The sequence below is a fragment of the Myotis yumanensis genome, unplaced genomic scaffold (genome assembly GCF_028538775.1).
Source record: "Myotis yumanensis isolate MYYU_CA2020_CCGP unplaced genomic scaffold, mMyoYum1.0.hap1 SCAF_167, whole genome shotgun sequence".
NCBI classification, from domain to species: Eukaryota; Metazoa; Chordata; class Mammalia; order Chiroptera; family Vespertilionidae; genus Myotis; species Myotis yumanensis.
Genome location: NW_027223918.1, coordinates 9,975 through 31,790, shown reverse-complemented (window position 1 = coordinate 31,790; position 21,816 = coordinate 9,975). Strand labels below are relative to the sequence as shown.

Here is a 21,816-nt window from a genome sequence, read left to right as displayed (position 1 = left end):
GTTGAATAGAAGGAGTGTGAACAGACATTATTGTCTTCTTTCTGATCTTAGGGGGAAAACATTCAGTCTTTTGCAATTAAGTATGATATTAGCTGTAGGTTTTTAATAGATGTTTTTTATCATTTTGAAGAAGTTTCCTTTCATTCCTTGTTTGTTGAGTGTTGTGGCTTTTTGTTTTTATCATCAAAGGTTGTTGGATTTTGTCAAATGATCTTTCTACATCTATTCAAATGATCATGTGGTTTTAATCTTTTTTTTCTATTATGTTATATCAAATTAATCAATGGATCCTGTGGTTTTATTTTTGTGATATCTTTATCTGACTTTAGTATCAGGGTAATAATATTATAATAGAATGAGTTGGGAAGTCCCCTCCTCTTCTATCTTTGAAAAGATTTTGTGAAAAGGTCATATTATTTCTTTAAATATTTGGTTGAGTTAGCCAGTGCTATAGACTAAATCAGGGGTGGGGAACCTTTTTTCTGCCAAGGGCCATTTGGGTATATAATATCATTCACAGGCCATACAAAATTATCCACTTAAAAATTAGCCCGCTATACTAGGTCAAACATTTAATTTACTCACCCCTAATGCCTTGGCAGGGCCAGACCAAGTGATTTCACAGGCCAGACGTTCCCTACCCCTGGACTAAATGTTTGTGTCTTCCCAGAAATTATATGAGGAAAATACACAACCACTAGTAGAACATCATGGTAGTAATTTTTGAAGACAAGCTATCTACTAATGAATGCCCAAAGTAGTCAACAACCATTTGAGGAGAAACTGGGTATTTCCATACCTTAAAAGTATCTCTCCCAAGACATTTATTAATTTTATAATAATGAAATTCAGCAGGCACCACCTTAATCAACTGATCAAGGTTAACATCACCAGTCAAAAGACATATTGCTGTCATGTATCCTCTGATACGATGTACTGAGAAGGGCACAACATCACATCTGCGGTCCTCTTGTCAAAAATGCATATCCTTAATACAATCATGACAATACATCACAGAAACTCAAATTGGAATACATTCTACAAAATAATTGACCAAAGTGTCAAGGTTATAAAGAACAAGGAGAGTGAAGAAATGTCACAGAATGGAGAAGACTTTGGAGAAATTATGACTAAGTAAAATTTGGTGCATTCATTTGCATTCTGGAACAGATGATGTTCGTTAGTGGAAAAACTGGTGAAATTAAAAAAAAGTGTATAATTTAGTTAACATTGTGCCAATACCAATATCTTATTTTTGGCAATTGTACTATCCTATATAATAAAAGCTTAATATGCTAAGTGTCTGGTTGTCTGGTCGGCCATCCAACCAATTAAAGTGTAATATGCTAATGATATGCTAAGGCCACTCAACCACTCACTATGATGTGTACTGACCACCAGGGGGTAGATGCTCTGACTAGTAGGTTAGCTTGCTGCTGGGGTCCAGCCCATCAGGGACTGAGCAGACTGCCAGGACACGCCCTGGAGCCCTCCCATGGTCTCTCCCTGGCCTGATTCTGCACTGTCGGGGTCACTTGGCCTGGCCTGTGCCTTCTTGCAATCTGGGCTGAGGGACCCCTCCCCCCCAGTTCACAAATTTCATGCACTGGGCCTCTAGTTGGTATATAAGATGTTAACATTAGTGGAAGCTGGGTGAAGAGCATGAGGCTTCTTTTTTATTATTTTTGCAATATTTCTCTATATCTAAAATTATTTCTCTATATCTAAATTTAAAATAAAAAGTTACAAATGTCTCTTTAAAAGAGTTCAGTTCCTTCTACCAGGCCCCCGGTTTGGGGTGCCATCCTTCCCATGGCAGGACACCTGGCTTCCAACTTTGCCTTCTCGCCCTCACCAGGTGGTGGAGGCAAAGGGCAAGGAGGGCGGGAGCCAGGTTGGGTTGACCCTCCGACCTGGCTGGTCTTCCAGGGCCCTCCGGCGGGTCTGCCATCCGGCTGGGGCTTGCACCCAGGGCTTCCCCTATACCCCCCGCCATATGAGTTTTGGGGGGGGTGGCCTACTGTGGACCTCAGGCTGGAGTGGGGCTGGCACCCCAAGGCAGCCTGGAGGCCCCCCAGCTTGAGGACGAGGCAGGAGCCCGGGTTGAGAGCAACTCTGAGGGGGCCTCCCCCAAGCCCTGTGCTGCCCTGCCTGGGTCCCTGAAGCTGGACAAGGAGAAGCTGGAGCCCAACCCCAAGGAGGAGAGCATGAGAGCTCTGCAGAAGGACATGGAGCAATTCGCCAAGCTCCTGAAGCAGAAGAGGATCACTCTGGGGTACACCCAGGCCGATGTGGGGCTTACCCTGGGCATTCTCTTTGGCAAGGTGTTCAGCCAAACGACCTTTTGTGCTTTGAGGCTCTGCAGCTCAGTTTGAAGAACATGTGAAGCTGTGGCCCCTGCTGCAGAAGTGGGTGGAGGGAGCTGACAACAACGAGAACATGCAGGAGATATGCAAACCAGAGACCCTAGTGCAGGCTCGAAAGAGAAAGTGGACGAGTATGGAGACCTGAGTGAAGGGCAACCTGGAGAACATGTTCCTGCAGCAGATCAGCCACATTGCCCAACAGCTCAGGCTGGCAAAGGACGTGGTCCAAGTGTGGTTCTGCAACTGTCGCCAGAAGGGCAAACGATTGAGCAGTGACTATTCTCAATGAGAGGATTTTGAGGCTCCCAGGCCTCCTTTCTCAGGGGGACCAGTATCCTTTCCTGTGGCCCCAGGGCCCCACTTTGGCCCAGGCTATGCGGGCCTTCACTTCACTACGCTGTACTCCTCGGTGCAATTCCCTGAGGGTGAGGCCTTTCCCGCTGTGCCTGTCACCACTCTGGGCTCTCCCATGCATTCAAACTGAGCTGCCTGCCTTCCCAGGACAGGGAGCAAGGGAAAGAACCCAAGATTGTCCCAGGGCTTTGGGATTAAGTTCTTTTCACTACAGAATTAGGAGCACAAACGGTGTGGGGGCAGGAGTTTGGGGAGCTGGTTGGCAGGAAGGTGAAGTTCAGTGATGCTCTTGATTTTAATCCCCTATCACTGATTTTAATAAAGAAACCCGGGACACAGTAAAAAATAAAAAAAGAGTTCAGATGTGGTAGAGATACAAGCAAAAATAAAATAAAATAAATGACCACAAATTTTGTCTTTGGGGTCAGGGAACAAAGTGAGCTAGAGAGAACAGCTTCTGGAATTCCTGAATGGCTGCCTTCCACACCTGAGGTTACTTTAAGTCAAAGCTACTGAAACAGTAAAGATAAATAAACACTGCACCAGGTAAATGCCCTTGAACAGGTTGGTGCAGTTTGGGACAGGCACAGTTTCTCCTGCCCGGGCCAGAGCTGATCAGCTAAATTATTCATAGAATATATTTTAAGTAGAGGCCTGGTACACCAATTCATGGATGGGTGGGTCCCTTGGCTTGGCCAGCCATCAGGGCAATCGGGGACAGCCTGGGGGAGGGGCCACAGGAGGTTGGCTGTGGGAGCGCACTGACCACCAGGGGTCAACTCCTGTGTTGAGTGTCTGCCCCCTGGTGGTCAGTGAACATCATAGTGACTGGTTGTTTGGTTGTTCGGTCGCTTAGGCTTTTATATATATATATATAGATAAGCTACACTAGCAGGATAAAAACACAAATTCTTCGTGTTAATTGAATAAAGCTCGATTAGTGCTTCTTCCAAAGAATCTCAGAGTCTGTGGAAAACTAATGCAAAAAAATAGCAACAAGCACCCATGTGTAGTTTAGCCAAATTGGTGAGAATTAAGTGAACTGTAAACTGTGTGTGTGATGATAGAAGGGAAGCACAAAGAAAAGGAAGTAAGTCATGTATTTCTTAATTAAAATAAATATTTAGGTGAAGAGAAAATATTATACATTTATAAAGTGTCTACTGTGTACATGGCACCAAATAATTGTTTAATTTACCAACCATCAAGTTTTGGCATAAATCATCGCATCTGATCCTAACAAAAAGCAGGCAGAGTGAACAAGGTATTATCTGGTTTTCACAAGAGAGAAACAGTCTCAAGAGATAAACAGCTTTACCAAGCTCACAAAATAAATGGTCAGTCTGGGACTCAAGTGCTGGCCTTCCAATTTTCAGCTTCTTTTGAGAATTCCATTTTTAAACTAAAAATAACTTTCTAAAAATAAATAAATAAAAATTACTTTTCATCTGTATCTCTAGATGAAGACTGCGTGAGCATATCAGAGATCTAGATTCATATAAAATTTGAAAATATGTTTTAAATGTTGTACACTGGACATAATCCATAATATGTTTCAAAAGACATATTTTCCCCTTAAATGTTTAAATGCATGTCCTTAAGGATAAATTAAATCTATATGCTCCTGATCAATTTGCATTTATAGTAATTCATTAAAATTCTGCCTTGAAAGTTATTGAATGTTTGAAGACATTTTGAGTCTTTTCTCAAGTATCTGTAAAAAGTTCAATTGATGCTTTTAAAATAGATAAGTGTTTTGCATAAGTACAGACTTGGTCCATTTATTTTCAGGGGGGTGATCCTTGGGCAAGGACAGCAGATTTAGACTTCATCCTGTTTCCCAACCTTCTAAATCTTAAAGTGGAAGGAAAAATGCCCCCAACAGGAGTTGGGAAATCATTTGCCCTTTGAATGCTCAAATTTCACTTGAAGAGGAGTTAACATATTACACATCTCTAGCATGTCTAAATGTACAAAACCAGGTATGTTCCATCCATCCATTCATTTGTCCATCCAGGTATTCAACCATTCAAATAACATTTCTTTGAGTCCTGCCATGGACCAGGAATTGTAGAAGATTGAGAAAAAAAAAGAGTAACATACTTTTCCTGTCACATTTTATAGAGAATATTACATTATCCTAAGAACAACCTTACAATTTAGGTAGGTAATTCTATTCATACGTCATAGAAATAGATAAAGGAGACTCAGAAAGGTTCAGCAATTTGTCATGATTCCTAACTCATGGTAGATGCTCTGCTGATATTTGTTGAATTGAAATGAGGTGGGGTGTTTCCTTTGGATCCGCTCTGGTTAGGATGTCAGAGTATAAGAAAAGTGTAGTAGTAAGAACATGGGCTTTGACACCAGACTAGGTCTGGGTTTCAATCCCACCTCCATTACTCAATAACAGTGTATATCAGCCAGAGTCCCAGCCGGAAACACATGGCACATTCAAATTAGGATAATTTCAGGAAGGCTTAAAAAAAAGGGAAGTTCCTAGCATTACAGGCCTACCTCAAAAAAAGAAAAAGAAAAAATGGTAATAAATTATCTAACTCTACTACAAAGAACGAGAAAGAGAGCAACAAGAAAAGTCCAGAGTGAGCAGAAGGAAGGAGATAATAAAGATCAGAGCAGAAATAAATGACATAGAGACCAAAAAAAACCAAAAACAAACAAACAAAAAAACCAACAACACACATACAACAAAACAAACAAACAAACAAAGATCAATGAAACCAAGAGCTGGTTCTTGGAAAGGATAAAAAAGATTGATGAACCTCTAGCCAGGCTTACCAAGAAACAAAGAGAGAGGACCCAAATAAACAAAATCAGAAATGAAAGAGGTGAAATAACAACAGACCCTACAGAAATACAAACAATTATGAATAAATACTATGGACAACTCTATTCCAACAAACTTAACAACCTAGAGGAAATGGACATGTTCTTAGAAAAATACAACCTTCCAAAATTCAATCAAGAAGAATAAAAAAAAATCTCAACAGGCCAACAACTGAGGAGGAAATTGGAGCAATCATCAAAAAACTTCCTGCAAACAAAAGCTCTGGGCCAGATGGCTTATTAGGGGAGTTTTACCAAACATTCCAAGAACTAAAACCTATCCTTCTCAGACTATTCCAAAAAATTCAAGAGGAAGGCACACTTCCAAACACTTTCTATGAAGCCAGCATTACACTAATCCCAAAACCAGATACACTACAAAGAAAGAGAATTACAGGCCAATATCCCTGATGAACATAGATGCTAAAATCCTCAACAAAATTCTAGCAAATCGGATCCAGCATTACATTAGAAAGATCATACACCATGACCAAGTGGGTTTTATCCCAGGGATGTAAGGCTGGTACAATATCCGCAAATCAATAAACATGATACACCACATAAACAAATTGAGAGAGACAAAAATCACATAATCATATCAATTGATGCAGAAAAGGCATTTGACAAAATCCAATGCCCTTTCCTGATAAAAACTCTCAACAAAGTGGGAATAGAGGGATCATACCTCAACATAATAAAAGTCTTATATGACAAAGCTACAGCAAATATCATACTCAATGGGAAAAAACTAAAACCATTTCCCCTAAGAACAGGAATGGGACAGGATGCCCACTTTCACCACTCCTGTTTGACATAGTACTGGAAGTGTTATCCAAAGCGATCAGACAAGAAGAAGAAATAAAAGGCATCCAAATTGGAAAAGAAGAAGTAAAACTGTCCTTATTCGCAGATAACATAATATTGTACTTAGAAAACCCTAAAGACTTCATCAAAAAACTAATAGACTTAATAAATAAATTCGGCAACGTAGCAGGATACAAAATTAACCCCCAGATATCTATGGCTTTTTTAGACACCAATAATGAACTCACAGAAAGAGAAACTAAAAAAACAATTCAATTTACCATTACAACACAAAAATTAAGGAACCCAGGAATAAATTCAACCAAGGAGGTAAAGCACCTGTACTCAGAAAATTACAGGATGCTAAAAAAAAGAGATAGAGGAAGACATAAACAAATGGAAGAATATACCATGTTCACGGGTTTGTAGAATCAACATCATTAAAATGTCCATACTGCCCAAAGCAATCTATAGATTCAATGCAATCCCCATTAAATTACCAATGGCATATTTCAAAGATCTAGAATGAACTCTCCAAAAATTCATCTGGAATAAAAATAGATCCCAAATAGCTGCAGCAATCTTGAGAAAAAAGAACAAAGTTGGAGGGATCACAATACCAGATATCAAGCTATATTACAAAGCCACTGTTCTCAAAATTGCCTAGTACTGGCATATGACCGACAAAGAGACCAATGGAACAGAACAGAGAACCCAGAAATTGACCCAAGTCATTATGCTCAATTAATATTTGACAAAGGAGGCAAGAGCATACAATGGAGTCAAGACAGTCTCTTCAATAAACGGTGTTGGGAAAATTGGACAGATACATGCAAAAAATGAAACTAGACCACTAACTTACACCATACACAAGAATAAACTCAAAATGGATAAAGGACTTCAACGTAAGGCAGGAAGCCATGAAAATCTTGGAAGAAGCCATTGGCAGCAAAATAGCAAACATTTGTCATAGCAATATCTTTACCGATACAGCTCCTAGGGCAATGGAAACTAAGGAGAAAATAAACAAATGGGGCTACATCAAAATAAAAAGCTTCTGCCCAGTAAAAGAAACCATCAACAAAACAACAAGAGGGCCCACTGCATGGGAGAACATATTTGCCAATGTTATCTCCGATAAGGGTTTAATCTCCAAAATTTATAGGGAACTCATTCATACAACTTAACAAAATGAAGATAAACAATCCAATAAAAAAAAAAGGGCAAAGGACCTAAATAGACACTTTTCGAAGGAGAACATAAAGAAGGCCCAGAGACATAAGAAAACACGTTCAAAGTCACTAATCATCCGAGAAATGCAAATCAAAACAATAATGAGATGCCATCTCACACCTGTCAGAATGGCTATCATCAACAAATCAACAAACGACAAGTGCTGGCGAGGATGCAGAGAAAAAGGAACCCTCGTGCACTGCTGGTGGGAATGCAGATGGGTGCAGCCACTGTGGAGAACAGTATGGAGTTCCCTCAAAAAATTAAAAACAGAACTTCCATTTGACCCAGTGATCAAACGGAATATATCCCACTTCTAGGAATATATCCCAAGAAAACAGAAACACCAATCAGAAAGGATATATACACCCCTATGTCCATAGCAGCAAAATTCACCATAGCTAAGATTTGGAAAAAGCCTAAGTGCCCATCAGCAGATGAGTGGATTAGAAAACTGTGGTCCGTCTACACAATGGAATACTATGCTGCTGTAAAAAAGAAGGAATTCTTACCATTTGCAACAGCATGGATGGAACTGGAGAGCATTATGCTAAGCAAAATAAGCCAGTCAGAGAAAGATAAATATCACATGATCTCACTCATTTGTGGACTATAATGAACAACATAAACTGAGGAACCCAAATAGAACCAGATTCATAGAAGCATTGAACATACTGTCCAACCTAGCAGGGAAGGCGGGGGGTGGTGGGTAAGAGATCAACCAGAGGACTTGTATGCATGTAGATGAGCAAAACCAATGGACACAGACAGTAGGGGGCATGAGGGCTTGTGCTTGGGGTAGGGGCAGTGGGGGAGAAGTCAATGGGGGGAAAAAAGGAAATTCATGTAATACTTAAAACAATAAAGAATTAAAAAAATAAATACATAAAAAAATAACAAAACCAGATCCAAAGAACTTTATTTTTTGCTTCAAATCTCTCAGGCAAAGAGAACTCCTTTTAATATGTTATCAATTCTTATTGCTAAGTGCAAACTTTATCATTATGGAAATTGAGGTTTTGATCTTCCAACTGAAGAAGTAAGGTAACATTCACTTGGGATCTTTTTTCAAAGATTTTATATCTTTTATTGTCTTTAAGCTAAAAATTATATAAAGCCAATACATTGGAATTCCTGTGTACAAATAATTTACCATTGGGTAACACGGATCAAGTGAATATTAAACAGGGGTTTTTCTGTTCTGGGTTTTAGTAGAATTTTGTGGTAAGGGACTCAGAGAAGGACATGAAGGTTGGTCAAGGCCCAATCACAGATTTATCTCCATGAGTCTATTAGAATTTGTCATAAATCACCACTATTTCCTTAGGAAATAGAGGAGAATAACCTCAAGGGCCTTAAACAAAAATAAACAGCAGCTACAACTGAACTATCTTTTTTGGCAAATTGTCTCTGGACTCCAGGATACAAGCTTTGCACCTCTGCAATCTCCTTGGTTTCTATCTCTTCTGCTTCGGAAATGCATCTGTCTGTCTGGGCTTGTTTATGGTATTATCATCTTTGTAATCCACCCCCAGCTTCTCAGTGACTCATCAGAACTGATCCATTTCTGGCTTGGTTTCCCCATATGAAATTTTGAAATGATAAAATCAACCCTCAGAGTTTTCATCATTATTAAATATTAGAGTCCCAGTGCACAAAATTCATTCATGGGTAGGGTCCCTAGGCCTGGCCAGCGATTAGGGCCAATCTGTGGGGCGATGGCACCCACCTTGGTGGGCCTGGAGCTACCCACTCACCGGCCCCGCCCCCCCACCGCTGAAGTTCACCTCCCTCTGTGGGGAAACTCATGGGGCGATCAGGAGGCCCCCCGCTCACACCCACCTTGGCTGGCCTTGGACCTGCGGGCTGGGGGCATCTCCTGCATTGAGTCTCTGCACCCTGGTGATCAGTGTGTGTCATAGTGACCTGTTGTTCTGCAGGTCAGTCCTTGTTTGGTCCATTTCCATATTAGGCTTTTATTATATAGGATAATCACATGAGTAAAGAGCCTATGACATGACCTGATCTTCAGTGAACATTAACTCTCATGCTCTTTGTGTAAATATCCTAGACTTTATCATCTTACCTATTTTATACAGAGCTTGATGATGCTCTCTGGTGCAACTGAATAAACCAGAGGAAATTACTGAGCCTCAGTTTTCCTATCTGCAAAATGGAGATAATAATAACTGTTTTGAATGGATATTGTGAGGAAAGCACTTAGCACTAGTGGGAGGCAGAGCTGTGCCTAAGAATTTGATCTGGCCCAATTTCAAAGATTTAATTGGTCTTTTAAGGAGATACCTCCAAATCTTCCCTTCTTAACTAATTATGTAGTAAAGACAGAGATCTAAATGGTTTGAGAACAAAATGTGACACATTTGTAACTCTAGATTGTATAACGGGCATGCTTTTCCATGTAGGTCCATCATATTAGATTTATAAGGGATATACACTTCAGAGGATTTTTATAATAAGAAAAAATATTTATGACATTTGACATACATTACATTAAAAATCAATGTTATACATAGAATTTACATTTTTCTTCTTTTGATAGTTGTAAATGCTTCAAATTTTACCTCCCTTTTAAGAAATTATATTTATCTTGTCTGTTGAATGACCATACCAAGTGGCTCTTTTTCCCTACCCTCCATCCAAATACTCAATACCATTGCATTGCTCTTTATAAAAATCAGGTAGATTGATAATTGACATACAATAAACTGCACATAATTTGTGGGCATTTTGATAAATTTTGATACATGTATCTGTGAAACCATCACCACAATCAATATAATGAACATATCTATTGCTCACAAAAGTATATTAGTTTGTATATTCTAGAATTTTATGAATACAAAACCATAGAGCATGCATTGGTTTTTTCTTCTGGCTTCTTGCACCCAGGATAATATTATGAGGTTTTTCCATATTGTTCTTTATATCAATGGTTCATTCCTTTATATTGCTGAATAGCATTCTGTTCAATGCACAATTTATCCATTCACTGGTTGATGCAAAGGGATTCTTTTTTTGGCTATTATAAACTTGCTTTGGATATTGTGGTACAAATCTTTGTATATATTGTTGGTTTACAACCTCTTTGGGAGCTTCCTGGGTGTAATTTGAAACCAGCCCCACTAATCAGAGGGCAGGGAGAAACTGAAGAGACAGACCACTCCAGATCGGTAGCTAGTTGGCAGGTTTAATAAGCAAGGGCACTCAAAAGGCTTATCTTGGGCAATTACAGAAGGAGTAGGCCTCTGCAGCCAACCACCAGAATCTTTTTTTCCTGCTTCATACATTTTATTATTTTTTAATTGAATTTATTGGGGTGTCATTGGTTTGCAAAACTATATACATTTCAGGTGTACAACTCAATAAAACATCATCTGCACACTGCATCGTGTGCCCATCACCCCAAGCAAAGTCTCTTTCTGATCCCTTTCTCTCCCCCTTTACCCACCTCTACCTACTCCCATCCTCTTTCCCTCTGGCTATCACTACACTGTTGTCTGTGTCTATATGTCATGTATATATGTTTTTTGCTTAGTCTCTTCACCTTCTTTCATCTACTTCCCCTTTCCCTCTGACAGCTATCTGTCTGTTCCATGTATCCATGCTCTGTTTTTATTTTGTTCATCAGTTTATTTTTTTTCATTAGATACTACATAAAAGTGTGATCATATGGTATTTGTCTTTCTCTGATTGACTTATTTCATTTAACACAATACCCTCTAGGTCCATCTAAGCAACAACATGGAAGAAACTCAAGAACACCATGCTAAGTGAAAAAAGCCAATTATAAAAGAGCATGCATGGTAGATTCTCCTTATATGAAGTGTCTGGAATATATAAATCTATAAAGACTAAAAGTAGATTATTAGTTATTTAGGGCTGGGGATAGGAATGGGAAGGGACTACAAATGGTTATGAGAAGTCTTTTTGGAGTGATAGAAATATTGTAAAGTTGAATTGTAGTGATAGTTGCATAATTCTTTATACTAAGTATCATTAACTTATACATTAAAGACAGGTGAATTTTATGGTATGTAAACATATACTTTATAAAAGCTGTTATTCTAAAAATGAGGAGGAAAGCTAAAGTTTTTTATACTCCCTTTTAAGAAATTATATTTATCTTGAAATGATAAAATCAACTCTCAGAGTTTTCACCATTATTAAATACAAGATGCCCAGTGCACAAAATTCATGCATGGGTAGGGTCCCTAGGCCTGGCCAGTGATCAGGGCTGGTCTGTGGGGCGATGGCACCCACCTTGGTTGTCCTGGAACCACCCACTCACTGGCCCCGCCCTCCACCGCTGAAGTTCACCTCCCTTTTAAACCAATAAAGAAATTATAGATTAAAAAAAAAGAATTCTAGGAAAATGCAAAAAATTAAATAAATAAATAAAAGGGAATGCTTTCTTAGGGGAGAATTTCACAGATTCTGTTCTAATATCAGCACTTTTTTGGGGAAGATAAAATGGAAGATTAAGCTTCAAGGATACATGAGGGAACTGTTTTCCAATAATGTAGGATGAAATTCACATGTTCAGTCATTCACTCATTGAGTTAATATGAGTTCCTTTGCTATGGCTAATTTTATAAATCCGTCAGATATTTTTAAAGAGTATACACAGTTTTATACACATTGGTATGTGTAATGATAAACCTGGCTAAATTGTGTATTACAAGCACACAAGCAAATTTCAGCTGTTATTAAAAAATCTTTCTTGCCAAAGGTACATTTGGACCCATTTTTAGCTGTACTTCTACTGAGACTTCACAGGGCAATGATGTTGCTCAGAGGCATATGCTTCTGGTTTGCTGGGGAGAAAAAGAGGAAAATATATTTTGAATAGAGATGAACCTTGTGAGATTTATTTCTCTTCCATCAATTTGTTGAAGAACAGCTTTTTTTGGTTCATATTCATTTGTATTCGTATTTTCCCCAAGGGCATATTTGTGGATTTTTTTTGAACACTGTTTCATTTCCCTATTTCACAAACAGTACTCCCCACCACCACCACCACCCTGGTTGCAAGTATGTATTAATCATTGATTCCCTCTCCTCCACAATGCCTCCAATTTTGGACATAAATATAGGTGTGACTACCTTCTGATGGGTGGTTCCTTGATCTGTGTAAAACTTATACCTTCTGGGGTTATCTAAATGTGGATAAACTTTTATAGTTTCCTTTTAAATGTATGTATTCTCTTTCCTCTCTCCCCTCCCATTGCTATGAGCACTAGTGTCAGGAATGGGGAAAATCAGGTTCTGAATATGTTTTATAGGCCTTTCATTATTGACTTTTTACACGATTTCCTTCCACCCCCAGGTGTAGGAATGCAGGTAGCTGACAGCTCTGCCAGGGAGTGGTCATAGGGTAAACTTGGAACATTGCTGAATTACTAAGCTTTTCTGGGAGTCATTGTGAACAGTAGAGTTTCTTGAATTATAGTTTACTAAATTTGCACTACTATCCATTCATTGGTACATAATTTGACTAGTAGTTTTTTTTTTTAAAGATTGCAATTTAAGCATTTGCCAAAATCCATTTCTGAAACAAACTTGTACTTTTAGAAGTTAACTGAAGACAGGAACCCTAAATAATTATGGTATCCATGAAAAATTGGAGTTGGTTATTGTTTAAACATTCTTTGAATAGCCTCATAACACTTAACCATAAATAATCTAACTAGAACTTGAACTTTTCAGAGTAACCCTCATGGGGCAATTCTAAGGGCTGTCAGTAACAATGTGCCCACTTATTTGGTTTCTGCCTCATGCTTGATAATATCTGATTAATGTTTTATGCTGAATTCTACCCTATCTACACACATGCCTAATGTTCCACATGAGATGAAATGCGGTTAACATTCACAGTAGATTTTTATAAGACACGCACTATGGAAAACTTTTTACACCTGTAATCAAGTACACTTACTAGAGGTAAATTCAGAACTTCAATATAGCTGCCTGTACTAATAATATTGTTGAGCATTCAGGATTAGTTCATTCATCCTGTGTAATAAGGATGTTGTAGTGAGGAGAGGTTCCTTCTTTGATCCTTTGTTATTTAAAACCCTAGTCAAGACATTTGGGAGTCTGAAAGGGGCCCTAAAAAGGCTTTTTGTCTTAAATATCTTTTCTCTTAAAATAAAAATAATAGATTTTATATATAATCATGAGAACACTGATTCATTTACACCATTGTTTACAATATTTTATTTTAGTTGATGTCCTGAGTCATTTTCAAAACTTCCCTGAGTCATAGTTTATCTGGAAAAAAAAATAGTAAATCCTGAAGTGTCTGTTTTTTTCTTTAATAGTTCCCAGTGATAGATTCAGGTAGGATTTTAGCATGGTACAATTATTATTGGCATCAGCACAACTATACCACTCGGTAATGAGTCTTGTGGCTGCAAATGTCTTTGTTCTAAAGAACTGTAAAATGAGAATATGATCTAATAAAGTAGTTATTCATTTGACCACTTCCTGTTCATCATCTCCAGTTTAGTGCTTAAGGCCTACATGTTTCCAATTTCAATTCCAACTGCTGCAGAAGAAGCTTACTATAAAAAGAATTTAGAGTTAGCCAGCACTATTCTGAAGTGACAAATTCTCACAATGCCACAAATCATTCAGCAATAATGTAGGACCTATAATATGCTCCTATATTTTAGTAGATTGAATAGGGTAAGAACCTGGTGAAATGTGACTAAGGGGAGAGAAGTTTAAGAAGTGATTGAGCTTGTAGAAATCTTCCTTCTTTACTCACTCTTCTGCCTCACTTTTATGGACCGTACCATTTGCCTTTTATTCCCTTCTCTTTCCTACGACTTTATTTCTCTTTTCTTTCTTTCTTCTTTCTTTCTTTCTTTCTTTCTTTCTTTCTTTCTTTCTTTCTTTCTTTCTTTCTTTCTTTCTTTCTTTCTTTCTTTTTTTCTTTCTTTCTTTCTTTCTTTCTTTCTTTCTTTCTTTCTTTCTTTCTTTCTTTCTTTCTCTCTCTCTCTCTCTCTCTCTCTCTCTCTCTCCCTCTCTCTCCTCTCACCCGAGGATGTTTTCGCATTGATTTTTAGAGACAGTGGAAGAGAGAGGGAAAGACAGAGAGAAACATTGATGTGAGAGAGGAACATCAATTGGCTGCCTCCTGCATGTGCCCTGACCAGGGCCCTGGCAGGGGAGGATCCTGCAACCGAAATATGTGCCCTTGCCAGGAATCAAACCTGGGACCCTTCCTCCATACGCAGGCTGACACTTTATCCACTGAGCCAAACTGGCTAGGGCTTACCTCCCATTTCTTCACTTGAGTTGGTCATTTCAGTTGTAGTGCTCTTAAGCACACCCCTGGGGGGCTGCATGGATTAGTCCATCATTCTTTCTACACATACATTCATTCATTCACATTTATCAGGTACCTCTTCTGTTCTTGGCTCTGTGCAAGGCAGTTAGGGATACACCTTGAATAAGATAGCTCTGCCTTGCCTGGATGGCATGGCTCAGTGGTTGAGTGTCGACCTATGAACTTGGAGGTCACAGTTTGATCCAGGTCAGGGCACATGCCTGGGTTCCAGACTCCATCCCCAATAGGGGGTGTGCAGGAGGCAGCCAACCAATGATTCTCTTTCATCATTGGCATTTCTCTCTCTCTCCCTGTCCCTTCCTCTCTGAAATTATATCTCTATATATCTATCTATCTATATCTATCTATCTATCTATCTATCTATCTATCTATCTATCTATTATCTCTATCTCTATCTCTATCTCTATCTCTATCTCTATCTCTATCTCTATCTCTATATATATGACAGTTCTGCCTTATTGAGAGACTAGCAATAGGACTCCACAGTCTAATGAGTCAAGTGGGTTCCAAGCTACAAAGACTGCATACTGGATTTGGTTTGATTGTTGACGGTGTACAGAAATCTCTATTATTCATCTTTAAATGTCTATCCTCAAAGGAGAGCAGCAGCTTTAAGAGCAGTTGAAGAGAGCTGCTTTGCCTAAGGCCACACCCAATGATAGATTGCTACCTTTAGGTCCAGCCCTCCTTACCTCAATTCAGGACAGCTAAAGAAGTTCCCCCATTTTAAGGGTTTCTTAAAGGATTGGCTGAGTTTGGGGATTAGCTCACAGATGGATTTCTTTGTCTTCCCAGTCCTTTATCTTTTCCTCTCATAGGGGTTGACCCCAAGAGTCCTACCTCAGAGGACTCCTGCATGCTGATCTTCAGCTCAGAATGTGCTGTCTGTGGAGTCAAACCCACAGAATCATTCAAATGTCTTGGCTACTTGCCTCATTTCCTGGCTAGAGCAACCCAGTGAAGGCTCACATCATTGCTTCTGCTATCTGTAAGCCTTTCAAGCACCTTGGCCTCTTCCCTTATTACCACTGATTGTCTCAGCCTTCCAAGGGGTCAAGAGCCAGGCTGTTGGCACAGCTTCAACCATTATTATTATGCTAGGAACTTCAGTAGCTCCAGTGACCACTGATGACCCAGCTGGTCCCATGAAGACCCTCACCTCCCTAGCAGCTGCCCTGAGTGTGTGGGAAAATAAAAATCTGTGGGGACTTTGATTAATGAGAAAGGTCATAGAAGGAGCATCTCTGTGTAATTTCTCTGAAAACTTCCCACATAATCGAGAACCAGCTGGATTTTCCAGAAAAGTTGTGGCCAACTTGTAACACACCAAGTATGTATGCTCTCCCATCTTCGTTGCCCCACTCTCCTTTCTCCCTCATTCTTATTTCCCTGGGATTGTATCATCTTGAGTAATGTATTGGGACATAAGCTTTTCTCAGATTCTCGGGAACCTCAGCTAGAACAGAATGTACTTTAGCAGATATGACATCAATTGACTTTTAATCAAAGCATTTCATGGCCATTCTACATTAGAACTGTTCTGCCACAAAAGAAACCCTCTTCCCTCTCTCTGATTTCACTATCATTACTCACAGAGCCACTTCTCTTCTTTGAGTCCAAAAGATTGTACCCACTACTCACTATTATGTTTTTCCTGTCCTACCTGAAATGAAAAGAATAATCGTTTCTGTAATAGTTTTGTCATGTTGCCCAATTTAAAGTTCTTAACCCTCATCTATCTAACATGGAGGTAATTTATCAGCAAAAGTGATGTTACCAACCTCCACTATTAAAATGGCTGCTCTTGGTAAAAATGTTCAGAGGCTAAAAGTATTTGCAGGGTATTACATTAGGGGCAAGGCATACATTTTCTGTCTGGATTAGGGGTGATAGCCTGTGTAGCAATGAGATAATAAAAGGAAAATTCTTCCGAATGAAAAAAATAAAAGGTAGAACAAAGATATTTGAACAATCCATCTTTTGAAGTGGCTTTTAAGAATGAGGGCACTACTCCAAGATCAACAAACAGAACGTGGTAAGAATGTAACCAAAACAGTGAATAGATAGAGCACAAGAATTTAGCCATTAGTAGCCTTTGTTGCTACTCAGTACCTGTCCCCATAGGTAGACACTTCGTACATTAGAGAAAAGGAGTTTCTGAAATTCTAGAGACCTTTGGGCTCTAGGAGAATGGTAATTTCTTTCTTAGTAAAGGTGAGCTTTCACCTGTCTTTTTGAGTTGTCACCTGGTTCTGGTCTTGAGGTAATGCCTGCCCATGTCTGCTTTTACTAAACCTGTGCAGGCTTGTCATGTTTGACTAGACTAATCTCATTTAGGTTTATCATTCAGTGTATCAGATATCAGAAATACAGTGGTATTTCTGTAACTTAAGGAGTCTTAGTCCCTCTACCTTTGTTTTTCTCATATCTCCAGAAGTTAGGCATTCACCTTTATGCTATTTAGCATGCTGGATTTTAGTGGGGCTCATGTCATATTTGATTACTGCCATGCATCTCTGGTGACCCTTGTAACATTTCCTCTATCTCTCTCTTTCTCTCCTCCCTCTACTGCTTACACACACATGATACTTTTTTGGGGACTTATAAACAATAAAAATTTATTGCCTACAGTTCTGGAGTCTGGAAGTCTGAGAATAGGGTGAGGGTCCTCTTCCAGGTTGCAGACTTCTCATTGTATCCTCACATGGTAGAAGTGGCTTGTCATGTTTGACTAGACTAATCTCATGTAGGTTCTGTGGAGTCTCTTTTATGAGGAACTAACCCCATTAAGTCTCTGCCCTCATGACCTAATCCCCCCAAAATAACCCACCACTTAATCCCATTATATTGAACATCAGGATTTCAACCTATGAATTTTGGGGGAGATACAAATTCAGTCTATAGGAAGAGCCCGGATTCTTGTCTTCCTTTTATAGTCAGGGAAAGTGAGGCTGGGGGTTATAATGTAACTCCCTTGAGGGTTCTCTTCTGTAATGTGACTAAATCAGAATTTAAATCCAAATTTATAGTTCCTTTCTCTACACTATGTTCCTGAATAATACAATGTTGGAAAACACAAAGTTTCTTTCACAGAAACGATAAAGTACAAAGATATATGTAAGAAAAAAGATTGAGAACAGCTAGATTATATGTGAGAAAAGAGACATTTACATTTATATTGGACAATTGTATAAGAAAACCGGCGACTAACATTTCTAGAACATTCTACAGAACACAACACAAAGCTATATAATTTTACATCATGTTATGTACTGATAACAGTAGAGCAACAAATACCAAATGAGAATTCCCAGATAATGTTGCTTGACAATAACATTTTAACCTTCTTGTCATGTTCTAAATGTGTTATTGCAGGTTGTTTTTTCTTTTCTTTTTAATTTTTTTCAATTAGAGTTTACATTCAATATTATTTTGTGTTATTTTTAGGTATACAGCATAGTGGTTAGACAACCATAGTGTCCCCCCTGATATTTCCAGTACCCACCTGGAACCTACATAGTTATTACAATATATTGACTATAGCTCCTGTGCTGTATTTTACATCCCCATGACTATTTTGTAACTACCAATCTGTACTTACATACAACATCATTTTTAACTTTTCATTTTGACTTAATTTTAGACTTACAGGATAGTTTCAAAAATAGTACATTAATAAATAAGTACATAAACAGCCAATAGTTATATGAAAAAATGTTTAACCTCACTAGCAATTAGGGAAATGCAAATCAAAACTACAATGAGATAGCACCTCACACCTGTTAGAGTGGCCATTATCAACAAGACAAGCAATAACAAGTGTTATGGAGAAAGGGGAACCCTCATTCGCTGCTGGTGGGAATGTAGACTAGTACAACCAATGTGGAAAGCACTCTGGTGATTCCTCAAAATTTAAGAATAGGGCTACCATATGATCCAGCAATCTCTATCCTGGGTATATACCCAAAAAATGTATGCAAAGATATATGCACCCCTATATTCATTGCAGCATTATTTGTGGTAGTCAAGACATGGAAATAACCAAAGTGCCCTACAACAGAGGACATATAAAGAAGATGTGGTACCAATACACAATGGAATACTACCCAGCCATAAGAAAGGATGAAATAGCACCATTTGCAACAACATGGATGGACCTTGAGAACATTATGCAAAGTGAAATAAGTCAATCAGAAAAAGTTAAGAACCATATGATTTCACTCATATGTGGGATATAAAACTGAAACTCATGGACACAAACAGCAGTGTATGGTTATTGCCAGAGGGAAGGGGATGTGGGGAGAAGGGGGGGTCCTAATACATGGTGATGGGAGAAGATTTGATTTGGGTGGTGGGTATATTTGACAGTGCAATATACAGACCTTGTAACACAGAAACCCACACCTAAAACCTGTATGATCATATTAACCAATGTCATCCCAATAAATTTAATTTAAAAAATAAACCTTTCAAGAAGAAATTAATCACCTGGTAATAGCCACTGTTTGTGTATATACATATGATGCAAACTTGAATGTCTGTTATTGGACCTGGCAGGTAACACAAGCAAAGACTCTGATTAGGTGAATATTGTAATGAACTGTGAAGCTCATATGCCATCTAAAGACAGATTCTCTCAACTTTACCTTGCCAAGTTTGAAATACACTGGTTCTAGTTCACAGTCCTTCTATCTAAAAGATATTCACTTGTGCATCCTGCCTACATCTCTATCCCGTTTTTCCACCCTTCCCCTCTTTCATTCCACTTTCAGCTCTACTGGCCTCCTTACTGTTCCCCTAGCATGTCAAATATGCTCATTCCTCAAGGCTTTTGCACTTGCTGTTCCCTCTGTCTGGAAGGCTCTACCTGTGAATATCCACATGGCTGACTTTCTCACATTTATTCTGATCTTTGCTTAAAAATTACCTCCACAGAGAGACCTTTCTTTACCAGGCACATACGATTACACTGCTATTATTCTCCTTCTCTTGACACATTTATTTTCCTTCATTTTGATACCTGTCATATGACCTGTTTATTTTCCTTTTGCAGGACTTCCTAACATTTTCTTCAACATGAAACACTGAAAAAAGGATATTATTTAACCAGCATGCTGAGGAACATGGAAGAAGTCAGTTGCGTTTGGCATCAGTAAAGCTGGAGTAGGGGCGAGGCTTGAGCCCCCGTGGAAACATCAATGTATGCGACATCTGTCATTCATCTGACACTTGTTGACAGTTATCCCTCCACTTGAGTGTAAACCCCACAATAGTCTTTAAAGAAAAGCTTGATACGTAGCATATGGTCAATAAGCATTTGCTGCATAAGTTATATCATGAATGTTTTCTCCATATCATTAAAAACTCATGAACATTTAAAGACTTTTTGATCTTTTGTCATGTTGGACTCCATATTTTGGTGAACTTATCCTCTATTATTGTACCTGTGGGGTATTTTTTGTACTTGATTTAAAATATGTCTTCTGTCCTAGCTGGTTTGGTTCAATGGATAGAGTATTGGCCTGCGGACTGAAAGGTCCTAGGTTCGATTCTGGTCAAGAGCATGTACCTCAGTTGTAGGCTTAACCCCCGGCCCTGGTCAGGCATGTGTGAGAGGCAACCTATCCATGCATCTCTCACACATTGATGTTTCTCTCTGTCTCTCCCCCTCCCTTCCACTCTCTAAAAATCAATGGAAAAATATTCTCGGGTGAGGATTGACAAAAATCAAAATCAAATCAAATATGCCTTCTGGCATCCTTAATAGTGAATTGTTGAAGACTTGGAAGGAATCATGTACATGTCAGCATTCACATGATTAGTGCCACCTCCCTGGGGAAGACATCAGCCTTGAGAAGGCACACAGCATTTTAACTTGGATGCACAGATGCACATCATGCCCTAACGAATCCTGGTATTTATGCTCCTGGAACAATCTGAAACATCTCTGGGCATGCTTCATGTATCATTCAAAAGGAATGAGACTTGCTGCCTATCAAATTCTCTGTAAATCTTATGTCCAACATGAGCCACATAACAATTCCACCAGAAAGTTTGTTCCTTGGTAATTACTTCCAAAACAGAAATTTGGATGACAGTCAGGAAGAGATCTGAAAGACGGTGAGTGTATGAGAAGCAGGCAGGAGATGCTGCTGCTGAAACTGGACTCCCCTCCGCCCCGGCGAGAGGGAGAACCATGCAGACCCGTGTAGTCAACGAGCGCCACAGGCATTTTTCTCATTCCTGATGGGCAAAGTGAAAGGTTAGGCTCTTCTAAATTATACTTGTGTGCTACACCAATTAATCAAAGTGCATGTACAGGATAAACACCCAAATACATTTTGTAAAATTCAATTCATCCCTGGCTGCACAAATGTCCCATCCAGAGTGTCGGTGACCTGTGTAGATTTATGGGTTTATGCGCATTTTCTTAAAGAATTGTTCTTACTTGAAAATTAGTGGGAACATCAGGAATAAATTTTTCTTGTATGAAAAAAGATATAGTGTCAAGAGTATGAGACAAGAACTTCTATACTCAAATTCTAGTACTGGCACTTGCAAATATATGATCTCGGACAAGTTACTTAACCTCTTAGTATGTCAGTTTTCTAAGGATAATAAATACTTTACACGATATTAGGAAATGATATTAAGACTTTCAGGACTTCACTGGTAATGAAACTTCCAACAGGATGAACAAATAGATTTTCCCCCCTCTCTTACCCTCTTTTTAAAGTTCTCACTATGTATTTGAAAGCCACATTTTCAAAGTGTGTTCCACAGAACACATGTTCCAGGACATTCTCAATAAAAGTGAGACTAATACATACTAACTTC

At 38.9% G+C, this 21,816-nt stretch overlaps 1 pseudogene; it reads left to right on the top strand.

The window, feature by feature from the left end:
• Positions 1-1,812: 1,812 nt before the first annotated feature.
• On the top strand, positions 1,813-2,850 carry LOC139001209 (POU domain, class 5, transcription factor 1 pseudogene; annotated as a pseudogene).
• Positions 2,851-21,816: the final 18,966 nt, after the last annotated feature.